Here is a 27,048-nt window from a genome sequence, read left to right on the forward strand (position 1 = left end):
AAGGTGACTCACTATCGTGCGACTTCTTCAATCTATTGCTGGAAAAAAAAATACGAGCTGCAGAACTAAATAGAGAGGGTACAATCTTCTACAAGAGTGTACAGCTCCTGGCGTATGCCGATGATATTGATATCATCGGAAGCAACAACCGCGCCGTTTGTTCTGCGTTTTCCAGACTAGATAAAGAAGCGAAGCGTATGGGTCTGGTGGTGAATGAGGACAAGACGAAATATCTCCTGTCATCAAACAAACAGTCAGCGCACTCGCGTCTTAGCTCCCACGTCACTGTTGACAGTCATAACTTTGAAGTTGTAGATAATTTCGTTTATCTGGGAACCAGCATTAACAACATCAACAATGTCAGCCTTGAAATCCAACGCAGAATCACTCTTGCCAACAGGTGCTACTTTGGACTGAGTAGGCAATTGAAAAGTAAAGTCCTCTCTCGACGAACCAAAATCAAACTCTATAAGTCGCTCATTATTCCCGTCCTGATGTATGGCGCTGAAGCGTGGACGATGACAACATCCGATGAGACGACTCTTGGGGTTTTCGAGAGAAAGGTTTTGCGCAAGATTTATGGTCCTCTAAACATTGGCAACGGCGAATACCGCAGACGATGGAACGATGAGCTGTACGATTTATACGACGACATTGACATAGTTCAGCGAATAAAAAGACAGCGGCTACGCTGGCTAGGTCATGTTGTACGGATGGAAGAAAACACTCCAGCTCTGAAAGTATTCGATGCAGTACCCGCTGGAGGAAGCCGCGGAAGAGGACGACCTCCACTCCGGTGGAAAGACCAAGTGCAAAGTGACCTGGCTTCGCTTGGTGTTTCCAGTTGGCGCCAAAAAGCAAAAAGGAGGAATGAGTGGCGCGCTCTGGTGGATTCGGCTATAATCGCTTAAAGCGGTTCCTACGCCAAATATATATATATATACATTGTTGCTTTGTTAAAATATTTTTGTCATTGTTCAATTGTTAAGGAAAAGCTAAGTTTGGGTGCAACCGAACATTTTATACTCTCGGAATTTATTGATGTAATTTTATTAAGATATTACACACAATACTGACCCTTATATTCATAAAGAAGAATAGAATAACGAAAATCATCATATATTGTATATGAGGACCGTGGTAATTCCTGAAACGATTTCGCTCATTTTCACTATCAAAGCATAACGGGAATAGGGGCAACTTGGCAACCTGTTAGTAGGCACACAAATTGTACATTCGGCATTGAAATTACTCCTAAATTGCAAATCAACGAAACACCAGTTTGCAAATTCGCCAAAAATAGCGCTATAGCAAAGATTCTCCAGATATGCAAGTTGATAATTTGGGAAGTGCGGCGCCTAAAAAATCACTTATTTATACATACAAGTGTTTTTGCAACAAGACCAATATTGGTCGCAAAAAAACAAAGATGTCGTTGATGTCAATGCGACAATTTAGAATATCGTTACAGGAGAGCTGACACGGAAACAAATTAGGATGACGTAGCCAACTATCCCAAAGGATTTTTATAATCATTGGAACTGCCTGGATTATCACCACTTAATTTTACATTTAAAAGTAGCATCAGTTGTCAGCATGCTGTCTAACATAAATCAACCTCGACTTTGTAATGAACTTTGTATCGTCATCGAAGCCAAGATTGATTATATATCTTAGCCACAAAACGTGTGGCCGGGTCTGCTAGTCTTTAATAAAATCAACATTTAGTTAAATATTAAAGTACAGAGACAACGAATGACTAGTCAAGAAATAATAGATACTTAATTATGCTGCTGCGTGATCGGCGTGGTACAGAGCAGCCAGTCCTCTAGCACCCAGGAGAGCGGGAAACGATATTGCCCTAAATTTTGAAATGTGATGTCACAAAGCTTTTGACCCCTCCCTGCCCCTTGTCACACAATGTCACTTCTGAATGATACCCTCCCTCCCCTTCAAGGTGTGACGTAATTTATGGATGGCCCCTTATATATTAGAAAAATCGATAATAATAATGAGAATAATAATGCGAATAATAAAAGTACACGTGCAAGAATTTCCATAAACATTCATTCATATATTCAAGTCAATGAAATTCGTCAAAGTCACAATGACTTCCGCATTTCAGCGCATGCTTTCTATATAAAACTGATATTACATCCGGCTACATGCGCCAAATGAACTATTATAACTGTATATTTGAATATAGCTGTTGTTATATATGGCTATATATGACGCAGTGGTGTCAAGTGCCAACCGACAATGTCAAAAAGCGTAGGTTTCTTTATCCTTTGTGCGCCTAGTCATGCTGACACTCAGCTCATTTCCGACTACGGTTATATGAATGTGTGCCCTTCATTGACGTAGTAGCATCAGTTACCAAGTGTCGTGCCATTGTTTGCATTGTATGTGTCATTAAGTGCTCAACGGGGTAATAGAAAGGGCGCAGATCCATAAATAAATATAGATACGTACATACATACATACAAGCGCTTGCTGATAACTTCGCCAGAACTCTGGACTGTGACGTAGAAATGTTGTTGCTGTAAATTTATATATCTTTATGTTTGTTTGTGTATTTGTGCGCACTATCATTTTGGCCCAGTAAACGCTTCCGCCTCGGTGTTGGTGGCTTCCCAAGCAGCTGGCCTCGTCATTGGCCTTGCGTCATAGGCTGGGTGTTTGCGCGCTTGTGTGTCCGTCTATTTGCTTTCCACGTAAACAAACCTACGTATTTGCAAAGTTTGCACTGAACAAAAATAGAAAATAGCAAAAACAACAAAAATAAACTAAAACTAAAACTAAATTATGATCTGGTAACCTCATAAACAGATGCTCCACAAATAGCGGCGGGGAGCGTCTTCTCCCAAACAGACCCCAGACAATTGTGCTCCGCATTTCCATTATCTTATCGTTGTATTTGTTTGCAGGTGCGATTGCTTGGTGCAAAGCGTGTGTGAGAAGGGTTAAATCGGTCAGTGGGTCTCTCGCTGAATGAGTCGGCACAAAGCAAAGGCTTATATAGAAACAAGCAAACACTAAATAGATAAATGAATCGATAGTCATGCTATAAATTATCTGATTACATTTTACAACCCACTGGCGCGAGTGTGCGGTGCGTCATAGCTTGGCGGAGTGGTCTAAAGTACAAGCACTTGTATCTGATTACCCACTCTATTGGGTAGCACTGCGATTTCATCAGTTTTCGCAAATTTCGTTAGGCCAGCAACGCTTGGCTACAAAGTTCAAAAAGCGCGTGGCCACAAATTGTATATATGTATACATATATCGGCTGCGATGTATCATTCTGGGAATTGCGTTCGAAATTTCACTTGTGGCGAAATATTGTGGTAGAATAGTGAGTTGATTAATGTGTAATTTGAGTCAGCGCAAAATGATATATAACCAAATACATATAAACTTATTTGCATACAGTTATCAATACAGTTATAAAAATTAAATTATCTTGTATGTTAGTCATGTTTTTTAGAAAGCAATGCTTCCGGTTTCTAAAAACTCTGTTAATGAAATTTTAATCAAAATTTGTTTCAATTTTAAATAAAAACAAGTAAGGAAGGGCTAAGTTCGGGTGTAACCGAACATTTTATACTCTCGCAATTTATTTATTTAAGTTTATTTATATTATATAATACACAATTTGACCCACATATTCATCATATATATTGTATAAAGTCCATTGAAAGTTGGAAACCATAATATTAGGTTAGAAGCACCGAGGTCCTCGTGTTCGATATATGGGGCCTCCGATTTCGGCGATTTTTAAAATGGGGCTGCCACACTATTAACATAGTATTTGTGCAAAGTTCTGCACCGATATCTTCACTAGTACTTACTTTATATATTGTAAAGTAAACGATTCAGATTGTCTTCAAAGTTCTGGTATATAGGAAGTAGGCGTGGTTGTGAAGCGATTTGGCCTATTTTCACAACATATCATTGGGATGTAAGGAAACTATTACAAACCAAGTTTCATTGAAATCGGTCGAGTAGTTCCTGAGATATGGTTTTTGACCCATAAGTGGGCGACACCACACCCATTTTCCATTTTGTAAAAAAATCTGAGTGCAGCTTTCATCTGCCATTTCTTATGTGAAACTTAGTATTTCTGACGTTTTTCGTTAATGAGTTAACCTACTTTTAGTAATTTTCAACCTAACTTTTGTATGGGAGGTGGGCGTGGTTATTATCCGATTTCTTTCATTTTTGGACTGTATTAGGAAGTGGCTAAAAAAACGACTGCAGAAAGTTTGGCTTATATAGCTCTATTGGTTTGCGAGATATGTACAAAAAACTTAGTAGGGGGCGGGGCCACGCCCACTTCCCCAAAAAAATTGCATCCAAATATGCCTCTTCATAGTGCGATCCTTCATACCAAATTTTATTTCCATAGCTTTATTTATGGCTTAGTTATGGCACTTTATGTGTTTTCGGTTTTCGCCATTTTGTGGGCGTGGCAGTGGTCCGATGGTGCCAAGAAATAAGTGTGCCAAGTTTCATCAAGATATCTTAATTTTTACTCAAGTTACAGCTTGCACAGACGGACGGACGACGGACAGACAGACATTCGGATTTGAACTCCACTCTTCACCCTGATCTTCTTGACTGGCGTAGACACCGCTTACGCGGTTATAGCCGGCAGTGGTCGTCATCAAAATTGGGGTCTCTCATCCGAGGCTGTTTTTTCTTTTTCATTGGGGGTGTTTTTATGTGGTGGGTCCCAAACTCTACGCACAACCGCATAGGCGGGTTTCGCCTTCTCACTTTAGCTCGCCTCCAAACGGATGTCTGTTGGCTACCCAGAGGATACTTGGTCTAAGACCGGAAGTCGTGAGCTGCTTGAGCCACATGTAAAAGAATCGTTCCTGGCCACTCCCAAGTGAATGACAGTCAGAAACTTTCCTCACTTACGTGAACTTCTACATATGACTCCATCCTCCTGAATCACTTTGGTATATATAACCCTATACCTAACTCGTTTAATTTTGGGTGTTACAAACAACCGTTATTTGAACAAAACTATAATACTCACTTTAGCAACATTTGTTGCGAGAGTATAAAAAATAAAAAGAAATGTCTAAATTGCTTTTATTTCTTACTCTACTAGATATAATAAAAATCAAAATTTTTATTTTTTTTAATGTTGGCAACCCTACACAAAATGTTTTCGAATCAAAATGTTTTTCCCAAATGTCATTCCCATAAATATATACATAGCTCTCCACTTTCAAATAAAAATTCATACTCTCATTACGCCGACGTATTTTAAAATATTCTGAAATTTTACTAAAACTTTATTTCAAACATTTCATATACAACATATTACTTTAATGATATGGCAACCCTTAAGAAATATTTGTTTTAAGATATTTGCTATAGCTTTATCCTAATACTAACAAACCCAATCCATATATATTACATTGGCAAGTTCAATATTTTACAAATATATATGTATATTTAAATAGATGGCAACTCTTTGCAAATGATTTTGTTTTAACTAAATTAGTTTACTTGATAACTTAGATTATTATTAGAGAGAGCCTATAAAATCGTTTGACATTTTAAAACAATTTTATTTGCTTCACATACATGTACTTATATTTATAGGTGGCAACCCTAACATAATTTTTTTTTAAATCAAAATATTTAAAATTTCACTGCATTTCAAACACATACACCTAAATAATTATTCTGTGTGATCTCTCCGCAATTATTATTTTATTGCTGCAACTCTAAAAAAAATTTTAAGGAAAAACTCCAAACAATTTGGTTTTTTATATTGAAAAATACTCAAATTTTAACGCTTATTTACTGGTTTTATAAATATTTGCTAAATTTTCCGTTCTCAGAGGTGGCAACCCTTACTGGCAAGCAGCTAATTTTGATTGAAAAGTCTAGTCTTAACTATATCCAAAAAAAATTTTATATGAAGCCATCAAATCTTTCATATTCGATCCCCGCAATTTTTTTTTTTTGGTTTTGAAACCCTGAAAATAATGAAACCTAGAGCAAGTAGTTTGATTCAACTGTAGTGCTGTTCTTTGATATATCGTTTTATTCACAGAAATTATCAAAAAAATTAGAAACTTTAAATTAAATGTCTGGAATTTGGTATTGAAAACTGGCTATCGTTTTTCAATGTGACTGTTTTCTAAACTCCATTCGAAAATCAGCTCTCCAAAAGTCATATCTAAAGTTAAGCTAGCCTCTCATCTAACGGTATATTTTACTAGTACCTTCACATACCAACCAATATTTAAAATTGACCACTTTTAGTCTGATTCACCTGGTAAATGATTAAATTCTTTACCTTTCATTGTTTTCATACGAGTACCTGCAGTGTTTAACCTCAGCATTACCTCTCACCCCACACTCTCTCTGCATTATTTAATTAAGTTTACTTAGTGCTTGCTTTTATTAAGAAATTCTTCAGCAAATGCAGCACTTTTGCATTGACGTCTGTGACTTGGTATTTTTTTCTTGATGATGTTGATGTTGTTGATATTGTTGTTATTGCCTTAAAATATTTGTGTTGTTGTTTTTCTATAAAAAGTGTTAAAAAAACTACGTGAAAAACAGTGTGTCATTCCCACAGGAGGTCGTAAACAAGTCACTAACTTTGATTATATGCAAATAACTGTACAAATGTATGTATGTGTGTGTGTGTGTATGTGAGATTCACTGAGCGAACAATATTATTCATTGTTTAATAAAATCTGCTATATACATACATATATGTATCTAGCTGCAGGTGTATGCACATACATACCTCTGAGTAGTGTGCCGCAGGAAGACCCCACCAATAGACGTGTCTGCATGTGTCGCCGTACAATGACTTGTCAATTTATTAAACAAATTTTCGTTGATGTTTTGCTTGTTATTTTGTTGTTGTTGTTCTGTATTTTTTCACTCGCTCGCTCGATCGCACCGTAAATGCCTTCATTATGCGTCATTTACCTGCAGCTACGTAATACGACGCTTAGTTGTTGTTGTTGTTGTTGTTTTGTTTATAATTTCGCACAAAGATAATAAATATACGAGTATGCAGCTACGACAATATAACAAAAACAACAACAACAACACACATAAACTATATATGCATGTATATCATGTGAGTAAATACAAGGCAATTAACAAGAGCAATCTACTTACTCACTTCAGACACAAAGGTACACACCTTCACACTCAGATACATACCCACATATTATTAGTGTCACATGTGCTTTCTTTGTGAAATTTAACTAATAAAAATGTATGTTTGTATGTGTGTATGTGCGTGTAAATATGTTTGTATAAAGAATAAAAAAAAATTGCAATCTGTTGCTTTGTTAGAGGCGTACGCAGACACACACATACAGATACAACACAGACACACATTCGAGGCAGCAGGTGTGCCTGGCATTATGATTGCGAGCTATCTAAGCGAATACGCGTACAACCGTTGGCAGCGAATTAAGGACACTTGAGTAGCAAGTTTAGCCATTTTGAAGTAAATATTTTTTTACAAATTGTTTTTATTTTACTTCAAAAATAATTTTTCTCGGTATTTTTTGAAATTTGTGTCCCAAAATTTGTTTCGAAATACCCCTAAGATATCCCGAAATTGAACTATTCTTCGCTCCTTTTCCCGATTCAGTGTTATAGTATTTAGCGATTCCGTTATTACTAAATGGATCTTATCAGGACATAACTCGGAACTCTCGAAGATCCGGTCTGAGGTTGTATAGTTCAATGTTGCTCCGAGCACGGTGTCAAAGTCTCGGATTCAATCTAGTGCTGTATAGCCACATGAATGGCAACCACCTCGGTTTAAAAAATACTACAGTAGTCTGAGAGCCTGATTCAAGGGTTGATAGTGTGATATTCGTATACTCCGAGTTCCACTGCTCCATTAGCGCAGTTATACCTACACATGTCTTACAGTAGAAGACATATCTATCGTGTATCTAAATATTGATGAAAACTAACGAAGCTCCTAAAGAATTCAGTACATTCAAACCTAGAATATTTCAAGACTCATATAGATTCAGATCCTTCAAACCTAAAGTCTTTCAAGCATTCGCCTTTAAAGTGTAACTTTGCTCAGCACCTTCAACCATACAGATATCTTTCGAACCCGTATAACCTTATGTATGATTTCGTAAAGTTTCGAAATAAAAAATCGTTTAATGAGATTTTCCATCATCTTTCACAGATCCACATATTGCAAAATTAAGCATGACAGTCGGTTCGACATAACCGACACCGACCTGGATTTTTATCAATGAAATCAGCAGTGTTTTACTAAAATTATACGATAAATTCTATTTCAATTTGTAAGCATTTTGAAATCAGCATTCAAATAAGTGAGGTCTATTAAATGTCCTTGTGTTATAGAAATAATCTAGTCTTACTAGTAGATTGAAATAATATAGTCCATTAATGTTAAAGCTACTTCTACTCAATCAGTTCACCACTTAATTGTAATATCCTTAAGTAATCTCAGCAATTCATACTATTAGGGTAAGAATAAATATTGTTTATGATAAGTTGACTGCTGCTGTACCAAAGTAGATATGTCTGCGTGTTTCGTTGTACAAAAGGTGTATATTATCAGTTTCATCATAATCGCTTTCAGTCCCATAGTCCAGAGTGCTGATAAACTTATCAAAATATTTGCACTTATTTATTACCGTAATCTCTGCGCATTGTGCTCTGCTTTTTGGTATATCCCAATAATTGCAAGGGTGTTAATATCTTTTGTTTCGTAAATCAATGCAATCCATATAGTATTCGAGCGATTTGGGTTTCTTTTTAAGTACTCGGTTGCTGATAAGAACATAATGAGAATTTATTTTAATGAGAGTGAGTATAAAAGAGGATAATATAGTAGGTGTGTTCCAAGAAAGATGGTGTTTTGAAAATTTTGAAGATGAGATTGTCTTATTTATTGTTGAAATACTGTATAAAGTATCAGTTAATGAATGATATGATATGAGATAAAGACAGTGTATTATTATGAAAGTAAACAAATCAAAGATCAATAATAAATAACTATTGTTTTGTAGCAATAACAGCTTCCGCATGAGATCCTTGATAATTCCAACAATGCAGTGACCTCTAACAGAAATACTCAATTCCTTGGTAGCTGTTTTGTGTTATATTTTGTATGTTCTTTCATTTCTATAGAAATATTCATGTGCTATTGAATCCACTTTACTGTGATGGATTTCATACGAAATTCCGAATTTTGAAAAATAAATATAAATTAAATAAATTAATGTGGATGATAATTTTTTTTTGATATTTCTATTTATTTTAAATTTTATTAAACATTATTTTAGTAAATATTGAAAAATAATTAACAAATAATTTCAATAATTTCGATAAAATTAGATGAATTTTGATTAATTTAATAAAATTAATTTTTTAATATGTTTTATGATTTCTTATTTTTTAAATTAAGTAAATTATTTTATTTTATTATATTTTATTTTAATAATTTATTCTTCGAAAAAATTCCATTCATCACACGACGAACACCCACATTATTTCGTGTTTATTATTATTATACTCTCGCAACAAACTTGCTAAAGAGAGTATTATAGTTTTGTTCACTAAACGAGTTAGATATAGGGTCATACATACCACAGTGATCAGGGTGACGAGTAGATTTGAAATCCAGATGTCTGTCAGTCCGTCTGTCCGTCTGTCCGTCTGTCTGTCTGTCTGTCTGTCCGACTGTCCGTCTGTGCAAGCTGTAAAGCTGTTGAGTAAAAATTAAGATATCTTGACGAAACTTGACACAAATATTCCATGAAACCGCGAGAGGGTTGCTTTCGGGTTGGGCGAAATCGGACCATTACCACGCCCACAAAATGGCGAAACCAAAAACCTATAAAGTGCCATGACTAAGCCATAAATAAAGTTATAAAAGTAAAATTTGGAATAAAGGATCGCACTAGGAGGGATTTGGATGTAATTTTTTTGGAGAAGTGGACGTGGCCCCGCCCCCAAATCGGTTATTTGTATATATCTCGCAAACCAATAAAGCTATATAAACCAAACTTTCTTCAGACGGTTCTCTTACGTACGCCACCACACAGCATAAAAATAGTTGAAATCGGATAATAACCACGCCCACCTCTCATACAAAGGTTAGATTGAAAATGACTAAAAGTGGCTTATCTCACTAACGAAAAATGTCAGAAATACTAACATTTACAGAAGAAAATGCCAAAGGAAGCTGCACTCAGATTTTTTAAAAAAATGAAAAAAGGGCGTGGCATCGCCCACTTATGGATCAAAAGCCATATCTCAGGATCTACTCGTCAGATTTCAATGAAATTCGGTATATAATATTTTCTTGACACCCTGATGACACGTGTGGAAAATGGACGAAATCGGTTCACAACCACGACAACTTCCCATATAACTCAATTTCGAATTCCATCTTATTCCTTCACTTTATAACATATACATAAGGAACCAATGAAGATTGCGAAATGAAACTTTACACAAATACTGTATATGATCTGTGGCATCATTTGTGGAAAATTTTTGAAATCAGACAATCGAACTTTTCAAGATCCCGGATATCGAATATGAAGAAATCAGTGCCCCATGGTAAATATCTAAGGTATCTTAAATTAATTAAGAAGAAATATTTTTCTACTAATGGTGTAACTTCCTCTAGCTCTCATATACCTAATTATAGGATTTTCAAATTGGGTCAAATTATGTGTTATCTTAATAAAAATATATCAATAAATTGTGAGAGTATAAAATGTTCGGTTGCACCCGAACTTAGCCATTCCTTACTTGTTTAAATTAGGTAAATTTATAGTATTTTATTTTAATTTATTATATTTTATTTTAATAATTTATTCTTCGAAAAAATTCGTTCCATCATCACAGGATGAACACCCACATTATTTCGTGTTTATTATTATTTTTTTATTTATAGCAATTTTACTAAATTTATGTACATTCTTCTTGAGACATTAGAAATTTATGTCAATCAAACCTATTCCACGCGAAAAAATAATAAAAAAAGTAAATTAAAATGCTTTATGGCATTAGTCACATTTCAACTATACATGAAGTATATATATATATATATATATGTATATATGTATATGTGTGTATGTATGCATTTATATGTATCTCCGTATATTAATTTAAACTTTTAATTCAAACATCAGCATAATTAATTTTTATCGCTTGTACAAAACCCAAATTCCACAATTCGCTGCAACATAAATCGAACCGAGTAACAACAGCAAATGCGTAAATACCTATTTTCCTATATATGAATACATACTTATCTATATGTGTAGATATGTCTCCCAATTGCAGCGAAATGATCAATATTTTAATGACATGCTTTGTGTGTGTACGAGTTAAGCAAGTGTCGGATAAATGTGTTCGACTAATAAATTTCACCGCAAAATCTAGTGGCGAATGGTGAACATCACTAAACTTCACTTTGAATTTCGTATTAGAGTAATCAAGAAAGAAATTTAGAGCTTCTGTGTAGGTAACGCTCAAGATGTGTGTATAAAATCGTTGTGGTTGCTGCTGTTGTTGTATATGAAATTCCGTGTTTTGTGGCACAATTAAATGATTTTTATGGAGCCCATAAAATGTTCACCACATACATACATACGCTCATAGATAGACATGAGACCAGTTAAAGCACTCGTTTAATGAACCTTTCTACTTATATTATATATACACTTATACTGGAAAGTGTCGATTTGTATTTATAAAAAAAATAAAAATTAAAACAAAAAAATACAATAAAAAACGGGGAATAACGTTATAAAAAAGTAATAAAAAATCACACGTAAACCGCAAGCATTTTACGATGCAGCAGAGACAAGACGAGTAGCCAAGACATATAGTCATAGTAAAAAAAGTCTGAAATAAACAAAAATGGAGTTAGCCTACTTTAAATATTCAAATAGATCTAATATTTCGCTTTTAAAATACGTTTTCCAGATAGAGACTGCCTGCAATGTGTCCTTGAATTTCAAGGGCCTTGAAACTTTTTCTTCAGAAAGCAATAATTTCGCATTTTACTGGAATACCTTGGTAAAACCTCACAACTACTGAGTATTTAAAATAGCTCGTTGTTATTTTCTCACAATAAATGCTATCAAAAACATATCTTAACCACACAAAGGCTTCCATTACCGCTCAAAGTCTTTCCTGGGTTCGGTGAACCCAAATTATTGTGCCATCATGGCCAACCCCAAACTGATTTAAAAAATAACTTTGATGGCATCTCATCTCATAATATTCCATCGCATCCCGTCTCATTTAATTTTATCTCGTCTTCGTCATATCTGACCTATATTATCTCATCTGAACGCGTCTCATCTCATATCATTCATTTCATTTCACCTACTATAGTTTCATTTCGTCGCTTAGAACCTTTACCACCACGTTAGAGGCCATTGCGTTTCTTCTTGCCGCCCTTGGAACACAATTGTGTTCTGTGGCATGATTAGTCAAAGGATCAGTAGATCCTAACTTGATCTCATTTTATTTCATCCCATCTCATCTCATCTTATCTCATCTCATCTCATCTCATCTCATCTCATCTCATCTCATCTCATCTCAATCTCATCTCATCTCAATCTCATTTCATCTCATCTCATTTCATCTCATCTCATCTCAATCTCATTTCATCTCATCTCATCTCATCTCATCTCATTTCATCTCATCTCATCTCATTTCATCTCATCCCATCTCATCTCATCTCAATCTCATTTCATCTCATCTCATCTCATCTCATCTCATCTCATTTCATCTCATCCCATCTCATCTCATCTCAATCTCATTTCATCTCATCTCATCTCATCTCATTTCATCTCATCTCATCTCATCTCATTTCATCTCATTTCATCTCATCTCATTTCATCTCATCTCATCTCATCTCATCTCATCTCAAATTTTATTTATTATTTTGATCCAAAGACGATCAGCAGATCCTAAATTAGATTACATATATCCGAGGTTCTACAAGCTCCGTACATTTGTCTCAAAAATCAACAACAGTCACTCTCTTAGCCCCTCTTTAGAGCTGTTAACTGGAAAGAGTTTTGCGATAGAAAATCTTTCTTCCGGTTGTGTAAGTCCAAGGCGGTCCTAATCAACTCCAAATAATAGTTGAGTACCGTTAGTATATTTGTTTTTATCTATCTGAGGAATAGATTGAATCGACTCTTGCAACGCTGACTAAACTAACTTGTGGCAATTTATGGTCAAAAGATAACAACAACAATCTAGCGAATCTACATTTGCCCCACCAAGCCAATTGCGGGCACTCGCACACTTATAAGGCGGTGACGGTGAGTCTACGAGTTTTTGTCGCGCGCGCACTTATCACACCAACTGTAAATACCTAAACAGCAACACCAAAAACAACAAATAAGTGTCTAAATTAACTTATAAACAACGCATGTGCATGTGTGTGTGTGTCAAAGAAAAAATGTACGAAGAGCTCAAGAAGGCGAGGCCCACAAGTGCCTAATTTATGATAAGAATTCTTTTTGCTCATATTATTCTTTTTTTTTTTTTGTTTTTTTTTTTTTTTTTTTTTAATTGGAATTCTCACACACTCGCGTTGATTTGCAGTTTATTGTAGGCTCACAAATAAATGGTGAATGAAATACTATAATTCATATGAATATATGTATGCCAACAACAACACAAACAAACATTGCACAAACGGCACTTTGGCAAGCGTTTGCTTGGGTCTCATAAGCAATAACAGTCAAACACACCAACTCATATGCATGTGTGAGTGTGTTGTGTGTGTGTGTGTGTTTGTGATGGTCGTCTGGCAGTTCAGTTCAGCTTCCTAGAGAGCTTTCCCGTAAAGGCAAATCGACACCGACTTCGCGATAACACGCCATGAATTGCCATATTTTATTGCTTTTATGCTCATGTTACAAGTACCATGTTGATTAGAAGTAATAACAAATTTACATACAATATATTACATAAGTGTATATAAATATACATATGTAGATCTCAATACATATATGTAAGTAAAAATATGTGTATAACAGTATCTTTGAAATTATTATATTTATTTACTTTAAAGTTTGGATGACCTTAAAGTATGGAGGTTAATCGTTCAATATTTCGAATATTGTGCAATAAAAATTATGAAAATCGGAATATAAGCAAAATAAATATTAAAAAAATATTCAAAAAGTTTGTTTTATTATTTTCTAAAATTTTTTTGTTTTTTGAAAAAAACTGTGGCAACCCTATGTGAAAATAATTTATATTATGATTTAATATAAATATAATATTTATTAATCTATCAATGTTGTGAAGAGCAATTGTTTAATTTTTAAATGGTGGCAACACTGGTTACAATTTCTTAACAAAGAGCTATATAATCTGCATGCATTAGGTTATTTTCTAAAATTTATTTTTAAACTTTTCTAATATTTCATCTTCAGAAATTCTATGGCAACACTACTGAAGTTCTTTATTAGGGTATTTTTAATAAAATATTTTTTTTTGTTCCTACTTGGTGGCAACACTGATCAAAAATAGTTCTGATTTTTGTCTAAAGAACCATATATCCAACTCTCTATTATGTATTCGATAAAATTGGATACATTAATTTTAACATTTTATGATTATCAATTTTTAAAAATGTTATGGCAACCCTATGTTGAAAAAATTACTAAACCAGATTTTATGTCAGATGTCAGTCTCAAATTTAGTAAAAATTCTTCACTTTTTAACTTAAATTTTTAGCAAAATTATTGAAAAGTGGCAACACTGTGCACTAATATGCTCAAAAATTTTTTTCTATTCCCTATTTTCCATCAGCAAATATTTGAGCAGTTCACTAAGAAAACCTCAGTATTTTTTTTTTGGAATTTTCAAAAAATATTTTAATTCAATTGTCACAGTGGCTATCATGGTTAGACAAGTTGTTCGATTAAAGTGTTGATTTTCGTTGATTTTATTTAATTGCAACATTTAGGTAATTTTGAAAAAATATTTTTAAATTACAAAATAATCGATATCTACTGGCTAATATTTCATCACAAAAATCCTCTACATCACTTTAATTTTTCGCAGAGGGCAACTCTGTTATAAAAAATTTTTATTCTATATAATTGGTAACTCTACTCAACGATACTCCCTGAGAGTCTATATTCGACCAAATTCTTACAATGCTGTACTGCTTTAATCGGTGAAATCGGGATCTTATAACAAAACCCAAGTAAATTCCCTAAGTTCTTTCCTATTCTTCGAGTTTATATAAGAAAGTCTTTTTTAACTTTTATCCATCCAATCCAAACTATACCTCTCCCGGTCTTTAGTTATGTATTTCTCTAGTAAAATAAATTCCACTCACTTATTTCTTGTAAACTTCCCGACTCAAATTTTCTACGTAATCTCGTTTAAATAAAAAATAAATAAAATAATGTTTTAATCCACTTAAAGTCGTCACATACATACCCACACAAATATACACAACTTTTCAAGTTCATCTGTTAAAGCGCTCTTACCCGCCAAGGCTTTCGCCGACAAAGCGCTGACATTCAGATTCTTTATGCTGGTTTTATTATCACTGATATATACACTTACATACACACAAAATTACAAATATCCATACAACTTAATTTATGTAATGTTCTTTTCCTCTATATCAGAGACTATCAACTTCGCTCGCAATGTGCTTTAATGTGTTCTGCCTTCTCCTGCACCCTTTACACAATTTCTTGAGTCTATCGCGTTGGACGCGAATTTCTTTACTCAATAATCAGCTGATATGTATTGTTATTGCAAAGCAAATGTTTGTATATCGTAAAACTTTGGTCTGCCCATAATTGTATAGATTAGTTCATAAAGTATGCACTGAAGGCCCACTTGGTAATGGAGAGAGGTGGTGAGAAGTAAATGAGCAAAGACGCTTGTAGGTGGTAGATTCTCCTGGAGCGCTGCTCTGTTGCTAAGGATAAGAATTTTCAGACTGAAGAGTGGTAGGAGAAGTGTTCTTAACAAAGCTTTGAAAGATTGGGCATCAATCACTGGAGAGTTTAGTGAGCTTAAGTAATTCTTAACATAAGAAACTCTTTAAACTGAGCTGAATCCTACTCGAATACAGTAGTCAGTTATACCCAAACGAAATGAAATTGCAGCAGCCAATATTTGATGTCAGTCTGAGGACTAGACTCCAAACATCAATTATGTTTATGTTTTTATGTGGAAAACCAACTTGAGATTGACGCTTGAGTGATAATCGCAGTTGGCGTAAAACTTTATCGAGAACCATGAGCTCAAAGATACAAAGGCTGTGACTGTTATTTTTTACTTCAAGTTTGTATGGAAAATCCCTGACTTCGTCTAAAGTCTTTCGTCTAACTGAGACCCTGTATTAGTATCCTAAAACAAGAACTGGCTTGTGTTAACCTTGTTAGCAAGAATTGTAGAAATCGAACAGAGACAATCAAAGAAACTACCAGTGCTATCACTAGTGTTCCCAGGCTTTGTCATTCAAAGACAATATTTCGGAATTATTAGGTCCGTTGTCCAAGACAACATACTACATCTTCAACGTACTCTCAAGATAAATTCAATATGCCGTACAGAGTTCTCATATGCTTCGTTCTGCTAGAAGAACTAGGATTACTTTCTATGTGGTAGATTCTGACGAGCTCGAGAAAATGATGGATTAATGGTCCGTTGTTACTTCAGTCGGTTCCACTAATTTAGAAAGGACGAGAACTTTATACGATCAAGAAAAAATCGAGTATCACACGTATGACTGTAATGAGCTTAACAAAGAAGAACCAGCAGCTCCATTGAAGATTTAGGGTGTTCGCAGTCCCATGGTTGAAATTTCATACTAGACTATTGCTTCTCAAGAATACTTTGCATTCAAAGGTAATGTCGTAATAGCGTAAGGAATTGTTTAATTGTGTTCCGTTTTGATTTCTCGCTCAAAGTTCGTTCATCCTTAGGAATATGAGAAACTCAGGTCGTTGCTGAGGTAATCAAGGAGTTACCTTGAGTTTGACTGAGTCTAAAAGGCTGTAGATGGTCTACTGCAAGATCTATGGGTCTCGGAACCCATCTTCTGAGTTTGAAATATAGTTCCACTCCGGTATAAGATTCCACTAAAGGCTGTAGCTAGTACACCAGCAGATCTTTGGTTCTCGGAATTACTAATCTGGTCAAAGTGTTCAATGCCAAATGAAATCTGATTCACATCGCGTCATTAGACAAATTAAGTGGCGTCTTAAAATCATGTGCATTTTTTATATACAAATAAATTGGTTGAAACTATAAATAATCAACAATGGCGCATTTAAAATTCCTCACTTAATCCGTTCTATAATATATACAGACATATGTATATATATATATGCAATACAATTTTTTTATGCCCAGCTCATTCATTATTCGACACTTATTGGTACCAGAGCGGGTGTAGTACCTTTTCCTCCTTACATATTGTTATTGTTTTTACAAATCACTTCTACGAAACGTATGAATAGCAAATAGCTGTAAATCGTTACATTGTCGGAACTTTTCAAGCTTTGATTTATCAGTATTTTCCGCTATTATTGCCACTTTTTTCTTGTCGTTGTTATTTTGCTTTTTGATTTTGTTTTTGTATAATTTATACTTACTTATGTACAGTTTAGTAGTTTTGTTCGATTTATAAGGTTTTACTAATTTGTTTTGTGGATACGGTCGCCACGAGCAGCTACTAATGTATTATTTATATACATATGTATATATTTACATACATACATATATGTATATACATATGTACAGCTCTGGTGTTTGTGTTGTATTTGTAAGTTTTGACGCATGTGTCGCGTGTAATTATTTCTAACACAATAGATTCTCAAGCGACGCATTGCATATTAAGTAGACCGAGTTAAATTTATTTATTTGTAACTACAAAATGTTGTTGTTCGCTCGCTTTGGCGCTGAGGTGTAGATACATATGTACATGCCCATATACGTGGTACATAGGTAATTGTGCATGTACTGTTAATTAATTATATGCGATGCGCAAAAAAATGCGTCTAAAGTTTTATGTTTCAAGACGAAAACAATAGATATATGTATATATGATACATGTATAGAAATATGGTATATAAACATATATAAGGTTGTATGTAGACGGTTATGTTTTTTTTAATATCAAACACATCAGGCAACGTCTCAGCCAATAAAGTATTCACTTAAGCTTCCGGGCCTCACATTAAGTCGTCTAACTGATAGGTAATAGGAAGTGATGCTTGAGATACTTTTATTGTTGTTGTAGACCCTGCTTTGAAGAGTCCCAATTGTACAATATTTCTTTTAAGATTCTAAAAAAAATTAGTCAAAGATGAGACGAAAAGAAAAGAACTTGTCAAAAGTTAATAAGGAGTTCTCGAAGTGGTGGACTTATATATATAGTACATTATCGAATATAAAAACATCATCCATTCGCCAAAAAAAAAAAAACAGCAGAACTTTAAATCAATATAGATATTATTTCAAAAATAATTAATATTGGGTTCTTCTTCCATAATTTATTATTATTTGTTAATTCACATTGGAATGTATATTTGAAGAGACCTCACGAAAGTGTTGTTAGTTCGACAAAGTATACTGATACTGGAAGGGATACTCATACTGTAGGTGGAATACAAATGATGACCCCTAACACCATGTTCGAAAACCTCTATATTCGCTGCTCGATATTGAAAACTCTAACTTTAACTCCAACTTCTGATACGTTGGCTGAGTGGTTCGCTCGTTTTTGACAGTATTTATTTATCTGGGCGGAAGATTTATAGACTTTCTTGTATAAAATTTAATTCAGTTATGGGTTAAAAATTTGTTCACAGAGAATTAAAAAAAAAAAACAAGTAAGTTCGGGTGTAACCGAACATTTTATACTCTCGCATATTAAATATTATATTCCACTAGAATATCGAGAATCACTATATATAGTATAAGTGGGCTTCAAAGTTATGGTATTTATATGGGAACTACAATCACGCCATATTATTTTCAAACTGTGATATTTGAAGTGGGCCATTTCAAAGAAATTTGAATGCAGTGTTTGTGTGTCATTTAAGGTTTCTGGTGCTTTTCCTTACTGAATTAAAACATTTTTAGTAGTTTTCAACATAACCTTTGTATGTGAGGTAGGCGTGGTTATAAACCGATTTCCTCTGTTTTTAGAATGTCAAAGGAAATGGCTAAAAGAAACGACCCTAGAGAGTTGATATAGCTTTAGTAGTTTACGAGATATATACAGAAAACACCACGCCCACTATCCCAAAAAAGTACATTCAAATACGCCCTTTACTTTTTTATGACATCCAGAGTATAAACATTAAATAAAGCTATCTCAGAACATTTTCAACTCGTAATTAAGTTTATAATTTCGAACCACCACTCATATATTCCATAAAGCTAGGGTCAGTCAATACCCTATAGTACCTCTATGGGTAACACCTACATTTCTATTATTATGAATCCATGAATGTGTTTTTATTTCCAACTTGGAGTTGGAATAATTTAGAATCGATAAATGATCCCTACCAAACTCTATGGCTATTTATCGAATAGTTTCCTAAAAATAATTCTCCATCAATGAACTGAAACAAGTTTTGTGTTCATTGCTTAGTTTCCTAAGGGCTTTACTGCCTTTCAGAACGTGTTCTTCTCTATATTCATAATTAATGAACAGATCTTAGTCAGACTTACAGATAATCGTAGGCATAGTCTTTAAACTAATAAAAAGTAAACTCTGTCAAACTTATTAGACCATCTTGTCCATTAGTGGTATATTTGGGTACTCCTTATCGAATCAACATTCTAAGCAGTGTTCGAGAGGTAATCGAAGAATCGAATTTGATTACTTTTCGAACACTTAATGATCTACCTGGAGTACTGTTTCATGCATCTATGAGTTACTGGCAGTTTGTTTATAGTGGGATCTCTAGAGAATGGTCATTGATGTTTAAAAAGCTTAGGTTATATTTAATATTTAATTTAATTAATAAATTATTTTTAGTGATATTTTAATTAACTTGTACTTTTTTTATTTTTAGCTTCATAATTTCATCACTTATTTCTTTTTTCAGTAATTTTTTTTTTACTAATTTGAAATTTCTCGTTTATTTCCTTAATTATGTTTCTAATTTTAAACATTATAATTAATTTTTCTTTAATTAAATTCTTAATATATTCCATATTTTATTTATAAACACAAATCAAGCACCTTACAGCGATCAAATTGTAATATATATAGTTAGTTCTTCTATACATACAAACTCTTATACATATGTATATGTATGTAGATATATATAAATATGAGTACTTACACGTGATCTCCACATACATACGCGTACGTTGTCGATGCGATAAGCTCTCCTTTGTTAATATTGTACACATAAATTACGTGCACTTACATGCCAAATGGCAACATGTAATTCAATTTGTTTTTATTTCATGCTCGAATGAATATTGTAATTGTTTTACTGAGTGGAAATTTAAAGCAAAACAAATATGAAAAAAAGTAGAAAAAAACACACAAAACAGCAACAAAACAAAGAAATCGAGTCGAGTAAATTGAATTGTTTCGTTAATTGAATTTATGGCTTTTCGAAAGGCCAGTGAAAAGGCATTAATAATCAGCGATTACCGCAGACATTGTTTACATTAGCGCAAATTGTTATTACTTTTTATTTATAAATACAATAAATTATGTGTTTTGATTTTTTGGTTTGTAATTCATTAATTTGTAAGTAATGGAATGTATTTGATTTGTAGCTGTTTAATTAGTAATCCACTTTAATTAAAAAATTAATTACACTGAGAGTGTAATTAAATACTATTAAATGTAATAAATTAAGATAAGAATTCCATAATCACATATAATTAATTTCATTATAATTATTTACTTATATTGAATTAATTATACTATAATTACATAATTAAATCAAATTAATTATTATAATTTTTACATTACAATTACATTATTACATGCAATTAATTACATTATAATTACAAAATTATATTTAATTAATTAAATTTTCGGAATAAACTTTTTTTGTCATCTAGTTTTTTCTAATATGTACATATTAATATTTTAAATTCGAAAATTATAAATTTATATTATTATTTTAACTAATTACTTAATTAATGTGGAGATGTAATTATAGATTTTTGTTGTTAATTTGTTATATTGTATAATTACATTAATTAAGTTAATTAATTTATGGATTTTAAATTTTTGCTTATTGTAATTATGATTTGTATTGTTTTAAATTATTATATTTGTTTTAATTTATTAATTAATTTATAAGTAATTACATAGGTAATTAAGTTTCGAATTAAAAAAGGACCATTATTAATATCAGAGGCAGTATTATTCGTAGTTAATTAAATTAAGACTCAAATTAAAATTTAGGAATATTAAAACATTGAAAATATGAAATATGTTTTTTTATTACCTTATATCACTTTCTTTAACCACATGTTATATCAAATTTTTTTTTATTTTTAAGATGGTAATTTTATTTCATTTTTATTATTAATTATTTTTTTACTTGTACCATATTTTAGTAAAAAAATTAAATTTACAGTAGTTATTTTTTTTCAAATTAAAATTTAAAAAATATAGTAGGTAATTAATTACCTTAAATTAAATTATATAATTACAATACATTAATTACAATAGTTAAATACCTAAGTAATTACTTAACTTTTTTCTAAATCAGATTAGATTTAATCTACATTTTATTTAAAATTTATAAAATAAAATATAATCATTAATTAATTAAGAATAAATCTGTTGTGTAATTAATTACTTTTATTTAACTTAAGTAATTACTTAATTTTTTTTAAATTTATATTAGGTTCGAACTAAACTTTTAATTAATAAATTAATAACAACTAAGGAAATGCTAAGTTCGAGTGCGACCGAACATTTTATACTCTCGCAATTCATTTAATTAAATTTATCAATATAACACACAATCTGGCCCATATATTCGGCATAAAGTCCAATAGAATAACGAAAATCATCATATATGTTATATGAGGGCTGATGTAATTCCTAAACAGATTTCACTAATTTGTGCTAAGATATCTCACATATGTACATATTAACCGATATATGCGGAATAAAGCCCACACATTATTAGGTATATGGGAGCTAGTGGAAGTTCTGATCCGATTTTAATAATTCTTGGAACAGAGACACACAATTAGGAGAAAATAATTTCCTCTGAATTAAATTAAAATATCTGAAAGATTTCCCGATATTTTCGGTGAAAAATTACCTTTAAGCACTGAGTTCTTCATGTAGATATCCGGGGCCTTGAAAAGTTATAGGCCGATTTCGAAAATTTTTCCATAAGTGAAGCCACAGATGATATACAGTATTTGTGTAAAGTTTTATTCCGCTATCTTCATCAATTCTTTACGTATACATAGATATATTATAAAGTGAACGAATTAGATGGAATTCAGAATTCAGTTCATGGTAGTTATGTGCTTGTGAACCGATTTCGCCCATTTTTCATCTGTGTTGTCAGGGTGTCAAGAAAATATTATATACCGAATTTCATTGAAATCGGTCGAGTAGCGACGCCACGCCTATTTTTCATTTTGTAAAAAAAAAATTTGAGTGCAGCTTCCATCTGCCATTTCTCATGTAAAATTTAGTGTTTCTGACGTTTTTCGTTAGTGAGTAAACTCACTTATTGAGTGATACAAAACAACAGTTATGTGAACAAAACTATAAGACTCTTGTGCAACATGTTGCGAGAGTATAAAAATGTAGAAGGGAATTATTATGTATTAAATAAACTTAAGTAATTAGGTACAAAGCTAAAAAACTCGACAAGAATCGAAATTTTCGTATTAATTAAAAAATTTCTTTAATTTCAAAACTCGAATTTGTCAACAACAACTTTTACTAAGTTTTTTAAGTGCAGATACACATACATATGCTTAACCCAATTTAATTGATTTTCTTTTTCAAACAGCATTGCAATTTTTAATTAAAATTATCTGCCAAAACATTGGTCATCAAAATAGTATACCCTGCAAACTAACTTACACATTCAAACATATATCACTTGTACACATACATATGTACATATGTACAACTGTATATGTATTTCTTTTTGCAACATTGTATGATAATTATCGCACAACTTTGATTATTCGGCTACTCCAAAGTCATGAAACCGCATGAAAACCAATTCGAATGCACCAATTAAATGCCAAAGCCATAAAATGCCTAAAATTGTTGACCAAATGCAACAACACACGCACACACGAAGACACTTCAATGCAACCATATATGAGTGCGTGTGTGTGTGTTGTAACACCAGAGCCGCTGTCTACAGTTAAACAGTTGTATTTTGTCGCCAGCATCGTTGTGCGTTGATGCTGCTAAGCCGCGATGGTGCGGTGCGATTAAATGTAGCCATCAGCTGCGGCTGTGACCATCCGCCAGCAGCCAACGGCCTGCAGTTGCCAAGCAATTTAGTTGCGGCTCTCACACGCGACTAGAAGATACGAGCACCTTGATACAATCTGTCGATAACTGCCTCTATACATGGGTGTATGTGTGAGTGTGCGTGCATTATTTTCCATTTAGCTGACGATCGATGGCATAATGAAGCGTAACGACCGTGTAAACCGGTAGCCGTTCGATAGTGAAGAAACACATTTGACCAGTCGCCAGCGACACAACATCACATACACACATTCATACACACAATAATATATACATACTTACATAGATACTTATATACATATATAATTATGCATACGACATAGTAAGTCGCAAGTCACAAGTCACAGCTAGTGGCGAGCATGGCTGCTGGCAATTGGCGGCAAGCAGAAGTAGGCTTGTTCTTAATTTGAATATTTTCACCTTTTGCTTTGTGAATTTGTACTGCTGTGTGTTGTTTTTTTTTTTTTTTTTGTATGTTACTATAAATAGCTGCTTAGATGTTATTATTAAAGTAACAATAATTTTTATATTTTATATGATTATTTCAATTATCTTCTATATGAACGGTGAAAGCCCTGGAGAAGGCGCTTAGATACTAGAAAATTCACCATGAGAGAGTTGATTAAAGAGTGTAACTGAAAACAAAAGTTAATGAAAATTGCATTATACATACATAGCTGTTGGCTTTGAATCTCGCCTCTCGTTAAAACTTACTGAAAGCGGTATCAAAGCTATTACCAAAACTCTATCAAGCTCGAAAAACCAAAATTCGTTCCTATTCCTTGTTCGTTTCGCCGAACAATTTCGAAGTACTTCGTTCGGCTTCGGTTACCTTCGGCTACTTTAATATACATATGATCCGTTGTAATATGTAATATTTATTATTGATTTCTGAACGTGCTAAGAGCCAGGATATTCTTCTCTCAAAAGCAATGAGAATTTATACAGATAGATTTTAATTTCTCCTTTGTCTTCTGAAATCATACTTACTTATGCTGAATATATGAAGTTCCAAAAGAAATAAAGATATGGAGTTCAGGAGTATAGAACTTATTCCCACGGAATCGAATTCCTACACAAAATGGGCCTTAAATTATTCATAAAACCGATATATTTTCTAACCAACATTTTCTCGGAAGTTTAGCCAGTAAAGAAAATTGTACAAAATGTTTTACTCTCCACAATCGCACCCAACTCAGGCGAACTCCATGTTGCTCTCAGGCTTCGTTTAGCTGACATTTTCTCCTTCAAACGGCTGATGCATTTTTGGAGAAACTCTTTTTTTGGAAAAACTTATCCCACGCATTCCGTTGTCTACTGAGAGAAGCCTATGGACGCTATATTTAAGACAAAAGTGGTGCCTACCCATATATTAATTGATTCCTAAAGTTAAGACAATTGAAATATTTAACTTCTATTGCTTTTCATTCAACGATGGATCCGATGTTAGAACAGTGAAAAGTAAATAAACGTAAAGATAGTCAATTTTAATAATAATAGTTCGGGCATGACTGATTCTATTTTATTTATTTAGCAACAAATTGGTTGAGAATTACCAAACTTGGTCGATGGAAATCAGTTCAATGAAAAAATCTGGCGCCAACTAACAACCCATAGAGGAAATTCGTATAAATTATTATTTATAAATATAAATATGAAAGATAAAATATTTATACTTTTGCACTTAATTTTGATGGAACGTCCAAAGCGGAAATACCCCAAACGAACTACCCATAGTGGGATTAAAACTGATGGATGAGTTGGAATTGCCAGCAACTAAAATTCAAATCGACTAAGAAAATAAGTTGAACAAACAGTGATACATCAATATTTGGTGCAAAATTTTATAAAAAAAAATTATTATAAATAGTGCGATTTCTAATCATGTTTAAAGCTTATTATATACATACGAGTACATAACTACATAAGTATATATGTACGTATGTACTTAGATTAGACTGAATATCTCTTTCCAAGAATAGAGCGATATGTTTTAAGAAATATATATTCTTCTGTGATTATTTTATAGAATGTGGTGATAAAGTTTTATTGATAATAAATTAAACTTTTGCAGAAACAAAAAAAAAACATGACTTTGTAATGAAGTCCCCATTAATTTCATACGGATGCAAATATTATCACATTATTAGCACATACTGGTATGCATTTACGTATATAATGAGCGTGAATTCCGAATTTTTAATTCCACGTTTAAATTTTTAACAAATCCTAAATTCCTAAATCGGGATCCTAAAAGTTTAGACATCGGCTTACGATTTCTTCGATTTATATGTGTTTTTTAGTGAGCGCCGCAGTATCTGGTAATATATATGTATATATATATAAAGTGCCTAGAATATAGACAAATCGAAAATTTGAAATAGAGTTTCGGAATTATGAATATTACAGAAATTCAGAAATATCTCTTATTTTCTTACCTGGAATTGCACTGTATTTTTGTTTTTTAGATTTCAAATACTATAAAACTCATATTGCTGTATACTGGGATTAAAATTTCAAAATCCCGAAATTTCGGGATTCATATTTTTTTTTCGAGATTGCTTTTGTGATTACAATAAATTTAGCTTCTTTCATCACTGACTTACAAATCTCCCAGTATGTACTTCAAAATGTTTACCAATATTTTTACTATCTTCCCTGTGACTCCCCAATTCCCTTTAATATGACAACTAGCAAGCTTTGTTCCCAGATGTACAAATAAAACTAAATATGTTTATACACATTAACATATTTCAAATGTTGCCATACAACATTCCACACTTTCTTAAATTCCATATTTTTTGTTTGTTAACCATTTACGTCAAAATACCGGTAAAAATTCCATATTTATTGATTTCTTATTTTATTTATATTCCTCCGTTTTTTTTGACAACTAACGTTGAGAAAAAATTACTTTTGATTAACTAAAACAATATGCAGAAACATGCGTGCATACATATGCATAGACACAGACATACACGTTAGGGTGGATCGTTAAGCATAAATTATAATTTTTATAAACTCAAATTTCCAAATATATATTTATAAAATAAATTAAAATTGTGAAAAAAATCAACAAATCATTACAAAAATATTAATAATATATATTTCTTATTTTCAGATTCGAAATAATGTTTATGAGATAATCGCACATTTTTGAAATGCAGATACTTTGGATTCCATCATCACTATCATTAAATTGTAAGTACATCTATTAATTTGTCTATACATACATACGTATAATATTATTACCATGAAATGTTTTAAAAGCCCTCTCAACTGACTATTAAGTCACCTTCGTGTGAAGATAATCCTTACCAGATCGCTCAACTATTTTTGTTCTTGGTAAATAATATGAATCGATCGGTCTTTGTGTTATATAACATTTGATTATATTATATATAAATTATTCCTAACAAAGAATGTATTTATTCAAAGCTAGTATTTGGCTTTCCCAAGTCTTCATCCTTAGATCACAACTTTTTATTTAAAGTTCTATATGTGATTTCTCCCTGACTGCT

Source organism: Zeugodacus cucurbitae, chromosome 6, assembly GCF_028554725.1.
Source record: "Zeugodacus cucurbitae isolate PBARC_wt_2022May chromosome 6, idZeuCucr1.2, whole genome shotgun sequence".
Taxonomy (NCBI): domain Eukaryota; kingdom Metazoa; phylum Arthropoda; class Insecta; order Diptera; family Tephritidae; genus Zeugodacus; species Zeugodacus cucurbitae.